This window comes from Prionailurus bengalensis, chromosome B3, assembly GCF_016509475.1.
Source record: "Prionailurus bengalensis isolate Pbe53 chromosome B3, Fcat_Pben_1.1_paternal_pri, whole genome shotgun sequence".
Classification (NCBI taxonomy): Eukaryota; Metazoa; Chordata; class Mammalia; order Carnivora; family Felidae; genus Prionailurus; species Prionailurus bengalensis.
This window is the reverse complement of record NC_057355.1, coordinates 62,160,002-62,177,126: the sequence shown is the minus strand read 5'-3', so window position 1 is coordinate 62,177,126 and position 17,125 is coordinate 62,160,002.

Here is a 17,125-nt window from a genome sequence, read left to right as displayed (position 1 = left end):
CACTTGCACTCTTTCTCTCTCTCTCAAAAGTAAACATTAAAAAAAAAACACAAAACTTAACTGGAACAATAAGGATATGCATTGTATTTTTTAAATGTGTTCTGAATTTACATAGCGAAGTAAGAAAGGAGTGTTAAACTCCCATAATACATCACTCTCCCTGTCCTTAGAGGAAGTAATGTGGATTAGTTATTTATTGATGCATAACACATTACCTAAAACTCAGTGGATAAAAACAACAGGAAACGTATCATCTCTCACAGTTTATGTGGGTCAGGACTTACAGAGCAGTTTAGCTGGGGTTTTCTGGGTCAAGATATTGGTTGGGGTGACAGTTATCTGATTCCATGGTGGCTCATTCACATGGCTGATAAATTCATACTGGTGGTAGAAAGCCTCCATTCCTGCCAGTGTCAGCCTCTCTAAGGATGCTTAAATGTCCATGGCATCTGGCTTCTCCCAGAATAAGCAGTCCAAGAGAACAATGTAAAAGTCATAGCCCCCTCCATGACCTTGTCTCAGAAGTCCCTCACTGTCACTTCCTTCTCATTCAGTTGGTCACTATTTTGACACCCAACTACTATACCACAATAGAAACCAAGAGTCAGGCACTTAACCGACTGAGTCACCCAGGTGCCCCCATACATTTTTATTAGAAGGTATTGCTGAAGCAATTTTTTTTCATTTTCTTTATTTTGAGAGAAAGAGCATGAGTAGTAGAGGGTCAGAGAGCAGGGGGAGAGAGAGAATCCCAAGCAGGCTCTGCACTAACAGCACAGCCCACCATGGGACTTGAACCCACTAGTTGTGAGATCACAACCTGAGCTGAAATTGACTCTGTCACTTAACTAACTGAGCCATCCAGGTGCCCCTTCAGGAATTTGTTTATAAGACACTCTATATAGGTTCCCTATTAAGAAAAGGTGTGCTTTTGTTTTCTTTTTTTCTTTCTATAATTTATTTATTTTATAATTTACATCCAAGTTAGTTAGCACATGGTGCAACTGATTTCAGGAGTAGATTCCTTAATGCCCCTTACCCGTTTAACCCATCTCCCCTCCCACAACCTCTCCAGTGACCCTCTGTTCTCTATATTTGTGTCTCTTATGTTTTGTTCCCCACCCCATTGTTATATTATTTTTGCTTCCCTTCCCTTATGTGTATCTGTTTTGTATTTTAAAGTCCTCATATGAGTGAAGTCATATGATGTTTGTCTTTCTCTAATTTCACTTAGCATAATACCCTCTAGTTCCATGCACATAGTTGCACATGGCAAGATTTCATTCTTTTTGTTTGCCGAATAATACTTCAGTGTGTGTGTGTGTGTGTGTGTGTGTGTGTGTGTGTGTGTATCGCATCTCCTTTATCCATTCATCCATCAATGGACATTTGGGGTCTTTTCATACTTTGGCTATTGTTGATAGTGCTGCTATAAACATTGGGGTGCGTGTGTCCTTTTGAAACAGCATGCCTGTATCCCTTGGGTAAATACCTAGTAGGAGTAGATTCCTTAACCAGTTTCTGGTTCGTAGGGCAGTTCTGTTTTTAATTTTTTGAGGAACTTCTATACTGTTTTCCAGAGTGGCCGCACCAGTTTGCATTCCCAGAAAAGGTGCTCTTTTTAAAGGCTTCTTTGGTGTTTGGTTTGCGTAGAATTCTTTTAGCATATTTACTCCTGGAAAGAACTAGCTTGTATCTTCTTTCTTCGTCAACATTACTACCAGTTATCTTGTCATTATAATTGAACTACAGAACAGTCTAATGACTGATGCAAAATTTGAATTAGCCTGAGTAAGCTTATATAATGAAACAGCTCTGTTGCCTGTGGTGTTCTAAAGGCCCTTTGTGGTTCTTCTGTATTTTTTACTCTTACTTCTACTTTGCATCAATGCAAATTCTGTAATTCTCTTTCTCCTGATTTGATTCTGAATTAATTTATGTTTGCCTTTATTTTAATTCCAGTATAATTAATATCCAGTGTTATATTGACTGTACAATATAATAATTGGATCAGATGTACAATATAGTGACTCAGCAATTTCTTGCATCATCCAGTGATCATCATGGCACGTGCACTTCTTAATCCCCATCACCTATTTCACCCATCCCACTACCCATCTCCCTGCTGGTAACCATCAGTTTGTTCTTTATAGTTAAGAGTCTTTATTGGTTTGTCTCTTTTTTTCCTTTGCTAATTCGTTTTGTTTCTTAAATTCCACATAGGAATGAAATCACAAGGTATTTGTCTTGCTTTGATTTATTTTGCTTAGCATATTCTCTAGCTCCATCCATGTTGTTGCTAATGGCAAGATTTCATTCTTTTTGGCTTATTCAGCTTTTTGGCTTTCATTAAGCTTATAGCTGAGTAATATTCCATTGTATATATACACTATATCTTCTTTATCCATTCATCTGTTGATGGACACTTCGGCTGCTTCCATAATTTGGCTATTGTAAATAATGCTGCTATAAACATAGCAGTGCCTGTATCCCTTTGAATTAGTGTGTTTGTACTTTTTGGGTGGATACTGAGTAGTGCATTTACTGGATCATAGGTAGTTCCATTTGTAACTTTTTGAGGAACTTCCATACTGTTTTCCACATTGGCTGCACCAGTTTGCAGTCCCACCAGTAGTGCAAGAGGATTCCTTTTTCTCCACATCCTCGCCAACACTTGTTGTTTCTTGTGTTTTTGATTTTAGCCATTTTGACAGGTGTGAGGTGATACCTCATTGTAGATTTTTTTTTAATGTAGGCTCCATGCCTAATGTGGGGCTTCAACTCATGACCCTGAGATCAAGAGTTGGATGTTCTACTGACTGAGCAATACACAGGTGCCCCACATTGTAGTTTGATTTGCATTTCCCTGATGATGACTAATGTTGAGCATCTTTTCATGTGTCATGACTTCTTTGGAGAAATGTTTAGTCATGTCTTCTGCCCATTTTTTAATTGGATTATTTGTTTCTTTGGTATTTTGAGTTGTATCAATTCTTCATATATTTTGGCACTCTTTATCAGATATGTCATTTGCAAAAAATTTTTTTCATTGAGTAGTTTGCCTTTTTGTTTTGTTTATTATTTCTTTTGCTCTGCAGAAGCTTTTAATTTGGGTATAGTCCCAGTAGTTTATTCTTGCTTTTATTCCCCTTGCTGTAGAGACATATGTAGGAAAATGTTGCTGTGGTTGATGTCAGTGAAATTATTAACCTCTTCAAGGATTTTTATGGTTTCAAGTCTCACATGTAGGTCTTCAATCCATTTTGAGTTTATTTTTATGTATGGTATAATAAAGTGGTCCAGGGGCATGTGGGTGGCTTAGACGGTTAAGTGTCTGACTTTGGCCCAGGCCATGATCTCATGGTTCATGAGTTCAAGCCCTACATCAGCCTCTGCCCAGGGATTCATTCTCATTCTCTCTCACCCTCTCTCCCTCTCCCTCTCTCCCTGTTTCTCTGCCCCTCCCCAACTTGTGCATGTTCGTGCTCCTGTGTGTGTGTGTGTGTGTGTGTGTGCACATGTATATATATATAAGAGAAAGGGGTCCAGTTTCATTCTTTTGTATGTAGCTGTCCAGTTTTCCCAACATTATTTATTGAAGAGACTTTTTTCCATTGGATATTCTTTGTTGAAGACTAGTTGACCATATCATTGTGGGTTTATTTCTGAGTTTTCTTTTCTCTTCCATTGATCTATTTGTCTGTTTTTGTGCCACTACCATGCCGTTTTGATTATTACAGCTTTGTAATAAAACTTGAAGTCTAGAATTGTAATGCCTCGAACTTCGCTTTTATTTTTCTTCTTCTTCCCTTCTTCTTCTTCAAGTTTATTTTATTTATTTTGAGAGAGAAACAGATCACAAGCAGGGGAGGGACAGAGAGAGAGGGACAGAGAATCCCAAGTAGGCTGCGCTGTCAGCATAGAAGCTAACACGGGGCTCGATCTCATGAACCGTGAAATCAAGAGTCAGACACTCAACCGACTGGGCCACCCAGGCGCCCCGCTTTTCTTTTTCAAGATTGATTTGGCTATTCAGGGTCCTTTATGTTCTGTATATATTTTAAGATTGTTGTAGTTCTGTGAAAAATGCTGTCGGTATTTTGATAGGGATTGCATTAAATCTGTAGATTGCTTTGGGTAATATAGACATTGTAACGATATTTGTTCTTCCAGGGGTGCCTGGGTGGTTCAGTCAGTTGTCTGACTTCGGCTCATGTCACCTCATGTCACGATCTCACAGGTTTGTGGGTTTGGGCCCTGCATTGGGCTCTGTGCTGACAGCTCAGAGCTTGGAACCTGCTTCACATTCTGTGTCTCCCTCTTTCTCTGCCCCACCCCTATTGGAGCTCTGTCTCTCTCTCAAAAGTAAAAGCATTAAAAAAAATTTTTTTTTCTTAAACTATTTGTTCTTCCAGTCCATGAGCATGGGATGTGTTTTCATTTCTTTGTGTCTTCTTCAGTTTCTTTCATCACTGTTCTGTGGTTTTCAGAGTATAGGTCTTTTACCTCTTTGGTTAAGTTTATTCCTAGGTACTTGATTATTTTTGATGCAATTGTGAATGGGATTGTTTTCTTAATTACTTTCTGCTGCTTCATTATTACTAAATATTATATATATTATTATTACTATATATTAGTATATAGAAAGGCAACAGATTTTGTATTCTCAGATTTTGTATCTTGAGACTTTACTGAATTCATACATCATAACGTTCTAGTAATTCTTTGGTGGAGTCTTTAGGGCCCCCCCCCCCAGAAAAGTAGTTTTGTGTTTATTAGTTTTTTTTAATGTTTATTTTATTTTTGAGAGAATAAGCAGGGGGAGGGGGAGGGGTGGGAGACAGAAGATCTGAAGTGGGCACCGCGCCCACAGCAGAGAGCCTGATGTGGGTCTCGAACTCAGAAACCTTGAGATCATGACCTGAGCTGAAGTCTGCCAACCAACTGAGCCACCCTGGTGCTCACTATTTGGTTCATCTACAAATAGTGAAAATTAATTAATTTATTTTAGAGAATTTTTTTTTTAATGTTTATGTGCTTTTGAGAGAGCGAGAGAGCATGTGTATGTGAGCAGGGGGACAGGCAGAGAACAAGGGAGACAGCAGAGGATTCCAAGTGGGCTCTGAACTGACAGCAGAGAGCCTGATGCAGGGCTCGAACTCAAAAACCATGAGATCATGACCTGAGTCAAAGTCTGACACTTAACCGACTCAGCCACCCAGGAATCCCATGTTAAAGTTAGTTTAAATTTTCCTTTTGTGATTTTTGATTTAAGACTTTGTCTTGCCTTCAACCTGGGTTACTCAAATTCGGTTTAGAGTTGAGGTATTTTTTTTATGTGACATAGTAAAAATGGAAGCCCAGGAAGACGAGTTAGCCAGTTGCTTATTGGCCATTTTTGTAAGTTAATTTATTTCAGCTTTTCATAAGCATTTGTTACATGTTTTATATTGTAAAATAATACATAAGATATATCATTGTAACCACTTTTAAATGTAGAATTGTGTGGCATTAAGTGTATTTATAATAAACATTTTTTTTAAAATGTATATTTATATTGTGTAATCACTATCACTGTTTCCAGAATTTATTAATCATCCCAAGCAGAAATTAATTAACTCCCTTCCCCACTACCCCCAGTCCCTAGTTACCTCTTCTACTTTGTTTTAGGTACCTCATGTACATGGAATTACATTAATATTGTCCTTGTTTGTTTGATTTACTTTTGCACATATTTGCAGTTTAAAAAGTGTTATATTTAGCAATGAACTGATGATATTTTTACATACTTCTATTTGGTGACCAGGGTATAGTACACATTGTTTTACTTGTGGTTATATTTTACAAAAACATTTTTTAAAGTATTATTATTATTATTGTTATTAATTTTTTTTGGTTCAGTTTCTGCAGCTGCTACTACTAAATAAAAAACCATTTTTATTAATTTCTTATGTACCTTTCCAGAGTTTCTTTCCACATATAAAATCAAATACAAAAAAAAAATAGTAATAAAATAAAATACAAAGACATTTCCCACTTCTTGCCTTTTATCCAAAAAGGAGAATATGACAAACTTTGATCCATATTTTTCTTTTTGCGTCTCTTACCAAATTTTCATAGTAATACACAGAGAGCTTTTTTTATTCTTTTTGACTGCTGTATAGTATCCAACTGCTTACAAGTACCATAATTAATGTAGCCAGTTCTGACTAGAAGGTCATCTGGGATGTTACTGTTATTTATAATTACAAACAGTGCAATTCTGATCTACCTTATGCATGTTTTTCTACACATTACAGAAAATGTTTTTGATAGGTTGTCCCAGCCTAAGATAGTTCTTGTTTCATCGCATTCTTGGCAACACTGTGTATTAAGTAATTTTTCTCTTTTTTTTAATCACAAAACCTCATTTATTACAGTGTTAGTTTTGTTGCTCTCTAGTAACAGTACCATGAAAGTATTCTCAAACTTGATACAAGTTGATTTTATCTAATAAGTTGCATTTCTTTTCTCTTTTTTTTTTTTTTTAATTTTTTTTTAACGTTTTTATTTTTATTTTTGGGACAGAGAGAGACAGAGCATGAACGGGGGAGGGGCAGAGAGAGAGGGAGACACAGAATCGGAAACAGGCTCCAGGCTCTGAGCCATCAGCCCAGAGCCCGACGCGGGGCTCGAACTCACGGACCGCGAGATCGTGACCTGGCTGAAGTCGGACGCTTAACCGACTGCGCCACCCAGGCGCCCCCTCTTTTTTTTAATTAAAAAAAATTTTTTTAATGTTTATTTATTTTTGAGAGAGAGAGTGAGACAAAGCGTGAGCTGGGGAGGGCCAGAGAGAGGGAGACACAGAATCGGAAGCAGGTTTCCAGGCTCTGAGCTGTCAGCACAGAGCCCAATGCGGGGCCGAACTCACGAACCGTGATATCATGACCTGACACTCAACTGAATGAGCCACCCAGGCGCCCCTAAAAAAAAAAATTTTTTTTTAATGTTTATTTATTTTTGAAAGAGAGAATGAGACAGAGCGTGAGTTGAGGAGGGCCAGAGAGAGGGAGACACAGAATCCAAAGCAGGACCCAGGCTCTGAGATGTCAGCACAGAGCCTGACGCGGGGCCTGAGCCACGAACCATGAGAACGTAACCTGAGCCGAAGTCAGACGCCTAACCAACTGAGCCACCCAGGTGCCCTGTCTTTTTTCTTTTTTTTTTAAACTTAATTCATTGTCAAATTGGCTAACATATAAAGTATGTAAAGTATGCTCTTGGTTTTTGGGGTAGATTCCTGTCATTCATTGCTTACATGCAAAACCCAGTGCTCATCCCAACAAGTGCCCTCTTCAATGCCCATTACCCATTTCCCCCTCTCCCACCCCCCCTCCATCAACCCTCAGTTTCTTCTCTGTACTTTTTGTAAAAATTTTTTTTTTTACATTTGTTTATTTTTGATAGAGACAGAGTACAAGTGGGGGAGGGGCAGAGAGAGAAGGAGACACAGAATCCAAAGCAGGCTCCAAGCTGTCAGCACAGAGTCTGACGCAGGGCTCAAACTCACAGGTGCCCCTCTTCTTTGTATTTAAAAGTTTAAGTTTGGGGCGTCTGGGTGGCTCAGTCCGTTGAGCGACCGACTTCGGCTCAGGTCATGATCTTACCGTCTGTGAGTTCGAGCCCCGCATCGGGCTCTGTGCTGACAGCTCAGAGCCTGGAGTCTGCTTCGGATTCTGTCTCCCTCTCTATCTGTCCCTCTACCACTCATGCTCTGTCTCAGAAATAAATAAACACTAAAAAATTTTTTTTAAAAAAAAGAATTTACGTTTTATTTACTTAAGTGATCTCTACAGGTAACGTGGTGCTAGAACTCACGACTCTGAGATCAAGAGTCACATGCTCCACAGACTGAGCCATCCAGGCGCCTCTATTTTACAAAATTTTTATTGTTCACTGTTAGTCTAAAGATGTTGAAGATAATTCAAAGTAGAGGGGTGCCTGGGTGGCTCAGTCAGTTAAGCGTCCGACTTTGGCTCAGCTCATGATCTAGTGGTTCATAGGTTCATACCATGTCGGGCTCTGTGCTGACAGCTCAGAGCCTGGAGCCTGCTTTGGATTCTGTGTCTCCCTTTCTCTCTGCCCCTCCCTCACTTGTACTCTGTCTCTGTCTCTCAAAAATAAATAAACGTTAAAAAAAATTTTCTTTCAAAGTAAGATGATACAGCTTTGAGTACAAGTAGTTCTATCAAATTGGGAGTATAGCTGCTTTTATTACTTTATTATTTTTTTAAGGTTTATTTGCTTTTAAACACACATGTTCTGTGTAGAATCAGGGCTATAAAAACTTGAGGCACCTTACTCCATTTGCATAATAGGAAATGGATATGTGTGTGTCTTGTTTTATAATACAAGTTTTTATATAAATGTAATTTTTTTCTGTTGTGCTTATATATTTTTTCTGACTAATGCTTCTGCTTTTCCGATGACAATACTGAATTCGATGTTATGGTTGGACATTTTCTTTTAGACAGTGTGTAATCTAAAATATATTTTCTGTGTGTTTTTAAATATTTTTAAAAGTAAGCTCATGCAGAAGTACCTGTCTTAACCTCCCTGTTATTAATTTATTTTGTATTTCCAGGTATTCTGTGTTTCTCCTGGAGTAGGTAGTCCTTCTTCTTTTACCCAGCCACTTTCCCTATTCTTGAAATGTGGATATCTCTTCTCTACATGTTTTACCTCCATGATTTGGATTGGAAAAAGCTGCTTTTCTTTTGGTTCCACTTCTCAGATTCAACATAGAGAAGCTCCTAGGATGCAGTCGTCTTGCTGAGCGCTCCAGGAAGAAAGAAGCAACTGACATGCATGTTCTGCTTTTGCTTAATTATAAAGAAATTATTTTGGAAGCTGGGGCTGATGTTTAATTTCAAACAGGTGCTTAGATGTTGGCATTTTTTTTTAATTCTTTACCTTTTGTTCCAAACAAGAAGACTAAATAAATAGCAAGTATGGATGACATAAGGTTTTTTTTTTAATGTCTTCCAGTTTCAGCCACTGTCATAAGCACAGTTGAATCTGCAAGAGTAAATTCCAAATATGTGTTCTAATATGAAATGAAAGAGATGCTGAAACATTAACATATTAAATATCTAAATTCATCCTGTGAAGTACATTTGCTGGAAAAGAACAAAGGTCTAATTTTGCAATAAAACCTTTGATGTAACAAAGAAGCATAAAGACAAGATACTGCAGGGTTAACAGAGTCTCTGTAAACTACACATTTTCACATGTGTAAATCTACATTTTGATGAGAAGAGGGATTTTTCTCTTAGAGAAGGAAGCTGTTGTTGGCTTCTGTCTCAGAAGTCTTTGGACCACATTATGCATTTGTTAACCCTGTGAATCCATGCTTGGGTTTACTGAAAGGTTGGAAAAGGAAACAAAACAACTTCAAGTCCAGTGATGGAACCCTGTTCATCTAGCTCAGATGAGAGGCTGTTTTCTTTCAAATTACTTCATTCTTTTTTGTGCAGTCTTACATAACACTTGAGACTTGGTTTTCCATACTGCTAAGGCAGGAAGAAGAGTGGCTTAAGTGGTTTTTCTGTTCAGAAAATATGGTGGATCCTACATTATGACCTGCCTTCAATTTTGGACATGGAGGAATGGAGGGCAGGGGGATGAGAAGAGTTTCCATAAGATTCCTTTCTCCTGAGAAAAAGAAGCAAAAATGCCTTATGCAGCTCCATCTGACTTCATGGCATTTTACATTCTGTAGCTTGATTTTTCTAAAAATTTAAATAGCCTTTTTCCTTTGATCCAAGGTGGGTACTCAAGTGTTTAGTTTGTTTTTCTAGGTGAGGCTGTCAGGTCTGGGACTCAGGTAACTTTACGCAGTTGGAACTGAACTTTCTCATCAGAGAATGGACCTCAAAAGCAATGTTCCCAAACTTGTGGTTGATTTAGAAGAAGTTCAGGGTCTGGAAAAAACCTCAAACAAGAAAAATAGTTCAGTAAGAAATACGGATCTTCCTTCTTTCTCTTAAAACCTGCACCATGTGATGAACAGACTATTGTGTAAAGAAAGCTGTTCTTGCTTCCAGATCAACAGAGGACCAGTGTCTGAATTGTCAGGTCTTTACATAAAAAGAATAAAACCCTATGGGTCTTTGTGAGAGAGAACTTAAAACTTCTTAGATGCAATTAAGAACACATTTTCTTAGATCCTATCTGTGACTTAGGGAATTTGCCTAGGGCCATACATGCTGTGATGCTGAAAACTTAGAGCAGATTTACCAAAATTTAGCAGTGATAGAAATGACCAAAAATGGAAAATGTTGAGCACTCTTAATGATTAGCTAAATTGGTCAAACTATTTGAATTGTCATAAGAAAGCTTTTTAGTAAAATACTCACGTAATATAGATAAGGTATAATTTCCTTTGAAGATAAATACTGAGTGGTAAAGCATAGAAGTAACTTCGGATAAAGGTAACTTAAATTTTTCTCTGACTTCTTAGCCAACTTATATTTTCCTTTAGTATTTTGGAATTGTTAAAGACAGAATGGAACCTACATACATGAATCTCACTGGTATGTTGAGAATTTATATCTTCTGTTTGTTATCCATCTGCCCTGTGTCCTTTTTGCAGTGTTTTGGGTAGGGTCATTTGGCCCAGGGGATAGGGACTCTGTACAGTCAGCACCAGTGAAACCATCTCTGGCCCACTTGTTGAATATGTATCAGACTCATCTTCTCCATTTGCTTTGTATTTTTTATTTCATACCTAAAAGAACCACTGCTGAATGATCTCGTTCAAGTTGTTCTTGCATCTTTAATTGTTGTCACCAGATGGCATCTACCAAAATGGTACATGCCAATTGTACTAGCCCAGGGTTTACTAAATACACCTACATTCCCCCCCTCCCCTGGTCTATTTTGTCCCCTTCTTGATGGCAAAGGCTGTGATTTTAGGCGAGAATATGCCTACTTCGTTCCCTTTGTTCATCCGTGTCACCTGGCCGTTTTTCTTTTTAAAAAGTTCCAACAAAAACGGGATATGTGCAATAGAAATATATATATATGTATATTTTAATACTTGTGGACAAATGTTACAAGTTGTTTAAGAACAACAAAATCACCAATGTCTTCCATTTTGAGATGTGTATAGTTTTGTAAGCATTAGTGCTTGGTAGCATATTGTAGTGCCATGTTAGGGGTTAGTGCATGAGCCTAGTAATAATTTAAACTTCAGGATGAATTATTGATAATAACCAATAGTGTAAAATGAGTGGAAAATTGAGACCTTTTCTTTTTTCATAAATATCTCAATCGTGATCTTCTCTCTGGGGAAAGACGATTAAGGCCAAAAAGACTCATTTATGAATAGAAATGTGGGATCACAATGTGAAATACTATGTTTGAGGTTATTTAAGCTTTCTCTGAGGTAGCTGGAAACCAGCTGCCCATGTGTCTTAAGAAGCCTCAAATCAAAATGAGTCCCCATTTCATGATTCTGCTTTTTTGCTCTGTTTGAGATGAAACTGTTCTTAGGTTGTTTTCACACTGTGTGTCTCGTAGGTTTATTATTATTTAATCCACTCCTTTTGCATCAAGAAATTCTTTTATATTTTGCATGTCTTACTCAGATGCTATGTTAATCAAGTGCTTTTCTAATCTGCAGACAATTTACATTTCCTGTCTGCAGCATGCTACTTGTTACCGAAAGAACACTGGTCAGTAGTTCAGTGTCCTTCATTAATTTGTCACCGGCTTTTCCTGTTTCAGAATCTGAATTGTGTGTTGATGGGATTCCAGACCTTTTTATGAGAATTGGAATGTAGCTAGATAGAGCTTACCCAGGTTGCCCTGTAATAACTATCTATTTTGCTTGGTTAGATAGAGTAAGCCACCTCAGACAGCTTTCACTTTTTTCTACTTTCCTTGTGGAAATAAAAGTTTTGTTCTGAAAGCCTAAGATAGCTTTCTGTGGAAGAGAAATTCCTACCTCTAAAAGCTGCCTTGAGAACTTGGAAAGGGCAGTTTTCTGAGGTGATTTTTAAAACTCAGTATTCTGAGAGTTCAGGATTTATTGACACAGGTTCTACAGTTACCATGATGTGAAATGCAAAACTAATGAGGTATGTCTCCGTACAGAAGCAAGCTTAAACAAATAGACTTTGCAGCAGCAGATATCCAGGGACCCAGGTTTAGATTCTCATAGTGTATTTAAAGTAGTTGTACTCTTGGCTCAAGAAGTTTATTACCTGGGAGAATCCATTTCTGAAAAGCATTTAAACATTTTTAAAAATACCTCTGAAAAGGTAATGAATGCAAAATATCAAAATAGCACAGTATATAGGAAAGGATACTTCCTATTGCAAAAAATAAAAAATAAAAGCCATAAAATGAATAATTTTCAAGAGGTAGAATTTTAGTAGCAATAACAGTTTTGCATGTATAGTAAATTGTATTAGCAAAGTTGTACAGTTGAATAAATATTATTACTTGAGGTTGTGAAGCTCTGCAATCAACAGAGTTGCACAAAAGGAAAAAGATGTTTTAGACAAAGAACATATAAAAGGTACTTATAAAACTGAATGTATATGAATATATCATTGTGTGAGAATTAGCAGCTTTTGTGTAAGTTTAAAGGTTAGAGACCCTATTTGTTTCCTAAAGCAGAGGGTTAGAGCCATTGAATGAAATTTTTCTAGTGGTTAACCTGGAAACAAATGTACTACTGATGTAGCTCCACTGAAGCCATCATGTGGGGACTTTGCTTGATGTTCTTGTCAGCAACAGGCATCTACAGAATAGCAGACTTTGTTGTTTGTCACCTCTTCTTTTCTCCATTAGTTTTCTGGGTGCATTTTAAAAAATGAAAAGTTTGTTGTGTGTGTATGTTTGGGTTAAAAACAAGCCAAGAACTTGGATAGCTGGGTTTTCCTTATGGCTGTGGTAAGGGAGTGGTAGGGGAGTTAAAATTTAAAGATGTAAAGCAAAGGATTGAAGGGAATAGCCAAACACAGTATGTTGGTTTTTTAAACCCTGTCTGACGTAGCTGTGCTGAGTATTTCGGCCTGTGACTGTTTATTTTAATTTAATAAAGAGCCCAGCAAACTAGTTTCTTGATCTGGGGAATCACACACCTCACATCAGGCTATAATAGTGGAATAGTTCATTTTGGCCATTAGCGCCTTGAAGTTCCTTGAAAAGATTGGGTCTATGTTCCCTTGTTTTCCCAGGGAAAAAACTAAAAGTGGAGTGGATTTAAGAAAATAGTGCCTCTTGAATATTTAATTCTTATATGGCAACTCCAAAGGATGGGGAGAAGGCTATATTAAATTGATTATAGCTCCTCTTTTAATGTCTTACGCCAGCAGTTGGTGTTAGAGACATTGGAATAACCAAGCAATATTCACTCATCTGCACGATCATGAGGACACCGCTGTGTATTATAGTGATGTCAATTTAGTTACTTAGAACAATTAAAGACTACTCTTAACAGCCACGTTATAGTTGTAAATGCTAAAATGTGTTACAAGTTTTTGTAGTCTCTGAGTATGCAGTTATTTTTAATGTTGTGGTCTCATGTTTACTCTTTGTGTACCTGTGATATGCAAAATATGAAGAGACCCTTGGCCTCCAGGAGTTTACATTCTCATGGTGCTGCTGTTGCAAGCAAATCGCTTCTAGTTTATTCAGAACATTGCTTGGCTATTAACCATACCCTATTTGGAAGGATCCCTTGGTCAACAGTTTTCAAAAGCAGAAGTCTATGCTAAATTTCAGGGCATTGATTTTGAGTTTACATTTTATTAGCTCTGCTGTTCATAAACTCTCTTTCCCCAGGGGGGCTGTGCAGATAAAGCTCATTAATGTGAATCAGAAACCATTCTGCCTAAAAACATCTTCATCACTACACCACCTATGCTCTTCTATGCTATAGGTGTCAATAAATGGCCAAGAAAACTTAACTGCTCAATTCTCTTTCTTTTCCCAGAGTTTTTACATCATTCTTTACCCAAAAGGGCCAGGATTTGCAATTAAGTCTTTTATAATTGAGTAGTGGTCCTGATTTTAACCTCTTTGTGTGTGACTTTTGTACCTCTATTGAGATAGCATTGTGATGTGGAGCACCTGCCCTGCCTGCATTTCTAAGCAATCACTTTATTAACCCACATTTTCAGTTGAAATTTGGCATGCATGCTTGTTATTTTTCCTAATTCCTCTGAATCAAGGGGTCTTTTCTGCATGTTTATTAAAACTGGGTCTGAATGAAAGTGGAAGCAACCAAGAGTGGCAGGCCCGTAACTCTGATTTTAGAGTACTAATATTTTAATGCATGGTTGAAAATGTCCAGTGTTATATGGTGACTAGTAGATACATATATATATGCATTTATTAATGAAGCAATAGAGACTTAAACCAATAGCCTGAATTTACTGTTTGGATTATTCATTTTCATTTTCTAATTAAAGATTATCATAACTTCCATTGAAAATGGGAGCTAGAAGATAAACAGGGGCGACCACAAGACATTCAAACTGTCAGGAATAGAGAGCATGACAGTGCTCACCCTCTCACCTCTTGCCTGCTTCCCTTAGTCCCCAAGCATGTTTAAAAACAAAACTAAGGCACAAACTAAGCATGTGGAATAAATAAATAAGCTGCTATGGCTCTAGTAATCAGAAAGGTGCAGAGTTTCAGAAAGCGTAGGAAAGTAGGGAATACCAGTGTAGATTATAGAAAGTAATGTTAAGTATGGGGATTTGTCTGATACAATTTATGTGGCTTAAGTTTGAATCTCTTAAAACTAGTATCCTGGAATTCAGTATCCTATTTCAGATATTCCAGCATTTTCAGGTAACCAGCCAACTCTTCTGAATGGTACTGGTACTGACCAGTCATAAAGGTTCCCGCAAAGGAGACTGTTCGATTTTGTAGAAACAGTGCTAAAAATGTTGACAAATCTGTGACTTGGGTTCTCTTTTGTTACTATATTATATAAATGTATTGTGTTTTTAAAATTTATAGCCAGGGCTTTATCCATGATCTTTTGCTTAGACTGCGTAATTTGTTGCCTAAAGCTTTTGATCCCAGGTGAACAGGAACAGGTTTTCTCATAAAAACAACAACAAAAATCCTTGCCATTCATTTTCTTACTTGATGTGGAAAATAGATCAGTTTATTGTGATAGCTTAAAACTTTTGAGAATATTCCTTAGAAATAGCCATTATAAGTGCAAATGATCGTGAAAAATAATGTACAAATGGAATTCATATCTGAGTGGCCTAAACAGAAGAGAATTCAGAATTAGAATAGATGATTCTCACTAGGCCTCTCCCAAGTTTCATGTTTGATTGAAAAATAATTTTTCTAAAGTCATTTTAACCTGTTTGCTGTGGGGTTTTGGTCTAAATACCTTTAGGAATGCTTAAGTGGAAATTGTGACTTTCTAGTAGTTCAGAACTGAATTATAGTCATTGCAGTGTTTAGTCTCCACTTAAGTACAGGAAGTGAGATGTCATATCCCATATATAAATTTTCTCTTTGCCACTTATTGATAATGTTGTCAACCAGTGAAACCAGTAAAGATACGAAGAAAGTTTCTCTTTGTTCCCATTATTCCACAAAAGCATATTAAAATAGTTGGAAAACCAAGCATCACAGATTTCTCTAGGAACTCTTAACTCCTAAACCTCCTTTAAAATCAAAGTAGATCTCTTGAGGTTGCAATTTTCAAAAGGTTTTTTCTCCTTTGGTGATAGTATGCCATGCCATCAGTTTTTCTCCCAGGTATAAGAACAGTATTGTGGCAATACATTATCGTCAGCCCTTCAACAACAGTAATAGTCTTGACACTTACCTTAAAACCACCCATCCTTTACAGTCATATTAGGGTATCATTCACATATTTTTATTTACTGTCCTACAAGTACAGTTGTTTTTACTTGCTGTTCTGCATTTTCTTCACTTGCACCATTGGTAAAATGTTAAAAGGATTTCATTGAATGTTGAAAGTATTACAAAAGGCAGCTTGCTTTTTTTAATCTATGCATCCTTGGGATTTCAGAAGAAATGTTATTCTTTGATGTAAAAGGGAACTGCTATACGAGTTGGAAACTCTGTACCTGTGTGTGTGTGTATATATATATTTTTTGGCAATAAAGCAGCATGGGCTGAGAATGCACTGAAACTTCACTGTGTGTCACTCATTACTTGGAAGAGGTAATTTCTAATAATGCACATTACTAAAACGGGAGGAACCAAACCAGAGACGTAGGCTGAGGTAGGCTCCAGATGTCAGAAAAGACAAAAGACCTGGGTGTCGATAACCTATTGTAGCAGTTTCTGCTGTAGACCAAGAGGACTGGCAGCCATTTGAACAAAGAGGCATCCCATTTAAACTCTTGTCATTCCCACCTTTAGGGCTAGGTATGAACAAATGTTTAGTTTCTGGTAAGGAATTACTGAGCTAAGTACAATAATGATAAAACTATTGCAGAGAATCCTTCCTATCTGAAATATATAACACATTTAAAATGCTTTTACATTGAGTATTTAAACATTAGCTACCTTAACTAAAGAGGCTTAACACTGTAAGAAGAGATGCTTCTTAATTTAGGGGAAAGTGTTTTCAAGTTTAAAGAAAGTAGGGGTTCCTGGGTGGCTAGGTTGGTTAAGATTCACACTTTCGCTCGGGTCATGATCTCACAGTTGGTGAGTTCAAGCACCATGTCAGGCTCTGTGCTGACAGCTCAGAGCCTGGAGCCTGCTTCGGATTCTGTGTCTCCCTCTCTCTGTGCCCCTCCCCTACTTGCATTCTGTCTCTCTCAAAAATTAATAAAAGGGGCGCCTGGATGGCGCAGTCGGTTAAGCGTCCGACTTCAGCCAGGTCACGATCTCGCAGTCTGTGAGTTCGAGCCCCGCACCAGGCTCTGGGCTGATGGCTCAGAGCCTAGAGCCTGTTTCCGATTCTGTGTCTCCCTCTCTCTCTGCCCCTTCCCCGTTCATGCTCTGTCTCTCTCTGTCCCCAAAAAAATAAATAAACATTGAAAAAAAATTTTTCAAAAAAAAAAATTAATAAAAAAAACATTAAAAAATTTAAAAAAGGAGATGTTACAAACTTCCTTGG